This window comes from Notothenia coriiceps, unplaced genomic scaffold (assembly GCF_000735185.1).
Source record: "Notothenia coriiceps isolate Sejong01 unplaced genomic scaffold, NC01 NC01_scaffold00036757, whole genome shotgun sequence".
Lineage (NCBI taxonomy): Eukaryota > Metazoa > Chordata > Actinopteri > Perciformes > Nototheniidae > Notothenia > Notothenia coriiceps.
Window position 1 is genome coordinate 1384 of NW_011369458.1, and position 3506 is coordinate 4889.

Sequence of the window (3506 nt, forward strand, 5' to 3'; positions counted from 1 at the left end):
ATTGAAAGAGATGTGGGAGAGAAAGAGAAAATGCATAGGCTGTGGAGGGAGAGAAATGGAAAGGGACGTCCAAGGTTAGGTTATGGTATGTTTGGTGGCATCTCAATGGAGGTTTGTGGAGGCCCTGGGCTCCATAGGGGAGGGGCGTCGAGAAGAATTAATGGTCGGGGGCTTTGGCGAGGTGAGATGAGGGGGAGTCAGGGCCATTGTGGCAGGGTGCAATCCGTCATCAGCCAACACAGGCACACTCTCTCACACATGTACACAGCCGCAGAGACAGGGCTGTCCCCACTCCCCGTGGATGTGACACAGCCACTCAGATAACCCGCTGCAGGGGGCATCGCAATCTGCCAGCAGCCCCTCATCATCGCCTTCACACAGGCGCATGCACACACACACACACATGTGGATTCTCAACTCCAGCTCTGATTATCAGGGCCCTCTAATTCAAGGGTGAGAAGAGGTTGTGTGCTTATTGGCACAAATGGGTGAGGGAGGGGATCGCTGGTGCGTAGCATCCATGCACTTCTGAATCAAATCTCTAATTAGGATTTCACAGCTTATCCATGCTTAAAAGTAATCGCCTGGGTAAATATAGCATGCGGCCGCTTTTATTCAAATCGTATCAGAAATAAGCTCGCCTCCAAAGCATTTCATGTATTTTCCCTTGGACATGGAGTCAACTAACCCCAGCTGTGTGAGGGTGACTCTAGCGGTGCCTGAGGGCTCGGACGTGACAGGCCTCTCTCAGCCAACTCTCAGGGTTTTAATTGCAGCGTTAGAAAGCTGTCACCATTCACAAACGTCCAGCTCGTATTACCGGAGTCATTCATTCTTGGAAGTCAATAGACAGTCCAGCAGTGAAAGATTGTCCCTGCAACCATTCAGCGCCAATTAGTGAGCTAATGAAAGGCACAATCTCATTCTCTCTCTGAAGCCCGCACATAATGAGCAGATGAATGGGTGTTTCAGGTATTTCGTGTTTGTACGTTTTATAGTCCGTTAGAGGAGCTCTGAGCCGGTTGATGAAGATGATTGTCGGCCTGAAGTGGAGAAGTGTACGGATGATTAGAGAGCCTCAATCTGGATGAGGAAGTTGAATGAATAACATTTCCACCCCCAGAAATGACTATTATGGCGCCATTGAGAAAAGCACTTATCCTCCACTTGTTCCAGTGCAGCTGCTCATTAGGAAACAGAAAGATAAGCGCCGTGCAGAGAAGCTCCCGAGTGTGAATGTGTGCGTCATAACAATAAGACCAGGGTTAAAAAAATGCTTTCTTTGTCTGTTCAGATAAACTCTTTGCAGCACAAGTGGGTATCCTTGTTATCCTATAGTTTATTTTCCTTTTCTGTTGCAATTTGTGTGATAAACACATTGCTTAATTTCAAATAAATGCCTGTTTGTTTGCTGTACTGTGCATACAGTATAGATTGAGCTTTTAGCCACAGTGATGTCAGTGTTGCCAGACATGAAACATCTCAACAATTACCGGATGGATTGTCAAACCGATATTCATGGTGCTCAGAGGATGAACCCTTCCGACATTCGTTACCCCTAACTTGTCGTGCCCCTAAGTTGCGCAACAAAGAGCTTGACATTTTACATTCGATGGGCATGACATTTGGAACAGATATTCATGTTCCCCAGAGCATTTGAATGTCATAGTTGTTGTGATCCTAACACACTATGATCAAGTGAAAGTTTGACTCTGTTCAAAGGTTTGGTTTGTGACCAAATGGCCTCAAAACTAACCATTCTCTCAGTCTACGTTTTTAGGACTAATGTTACAATGCTAGCAGGTTAAAGCTAGATGCAGAGCATGATAAACTGTTAATCTAACTACCAACCATCAGCATGTTATTAATGTCATTGTGAGTTGTTACATGCTGATGTCAGCACCGCTGTGCCTTTGCAGCGTCACATAACTGCTAGCATGGCTGTTTGATTAAGGCTTGTTTACCAACCAGATGTTTAAAAACTGGGGAATTGAGTTACATTTTGTAGGAACAAAGAAACATTCAGGAAGAAAGACCGTTTTTCATAGAGGGCCATGAAAGTCATACAGAGCAGTATTAGAAAGACCAAATCCATTCTTTGGTAAAATAGGACTGTAGGCTGGATGCTAAAGGGTGCTTTAAAGTGTTAATGCATACAGAGGCAAAAGCTGAGGTTAGCAAAGCTTGCAAAGACACCGTGACGGATGATCCCTCATTGCATGTGTTCTGTCTGGATCCTTGTGCTCTTACAAGGTTTCCTGGGCTAGGCTCCATGTGTGCAAGCCCCCATAGGAGAGTAAAATGTATTTCTGTATGTCTGCAGACAAAGGTGAGCAAAATAAATATAAAATGAGATTTCCATTTCTGGTGTTATGCTGCTCTCTGTTGCTCTAAGCAGGCCCTGGGGGCTTCTGCCCAGCCTCTTCATCAATTTACTGGCTCAGTGAAAGGTCTCTTGTTGCTCCCTCTTTTCCTCTTTGTCTCATTTCCTCTCACTTGCCTCTTTCCTTCTCCCCATCGCTTTGTTTCTGTCTCCTTCAGCGTGAACCTTAACTGACGTTAATGAAAAGGCATGTCCTTCGCAATTCCCTCTTCCCGACCAATATGAGAGACGAGTGGAGAGGTGATGGAAGTGGAGTAGGGCACGAGAGGTGAGGAGATGATCGAGGGAATAAAGAAAGAGAAATAATGCCCTTTGAGGAACTTAGGTGAAAGAGAGGCAATGAGAAAAAGAGGGATTTATAGCTCAGAGAAAGCAGTGAGAGCTTCAGGAAGCGCAGGAATGGATACATGAATATCTAGAAAAAATATATTTCAATCACACATCTGTGGATCCAAACTATGAAAGGAGAACTTGTATGCATGTGTGTTTCCTTCTTGTTCACTGGCAGACGGTGTTAATTGTCTGTCCTTATGTCGGCCATTTCGCCCAGCAGAAGGTCTTTGTGGGCAGAAAAAAGATGGGATGCCAGCGCTGTTAAAACAACAGATGTCTTCATTAATGGACTTGATGAAGCTGCTCTATTGTCTTTGTCTACTCACAGACACAGAAAACAGCTGGTGTGCTCGAAATGTCAGTTATCCGTCATTCAAGGTGAAAGGTCTGCTCCCCCCCCCCGCTCTCGGATACATTTCTGGTAATTGTTAGCAGGTAGTTGAGGCACATGTGGGATTTTGGGAGACCACAATTGACTGAATTGCTGTCGCCTGTTGGATCAGCTGGCTTTCAAAGGGAGGCAGAAGTGATGGAAAACACACGTCTTTGTTTCAGCACGCGATGAACACAGTGTAGGGGATTTTAACACAAATCATCACTATGGGCTGTGAGCGCAGATGAGAGCGCGCCTTTGTTCGTAAACCATTAGTGTGTCTCTTGTGTTGGTGAACAAAGCAGAGCACTTTTAGCCCTCTATGGAAGAGAGATCCACAGGTTGCCCCATTAGAAGTGAATGGGGGCCAGATGTTCCCTTTTAGTGTGTGTGTGTGTGTGTGTGTGTGTGTGTGTT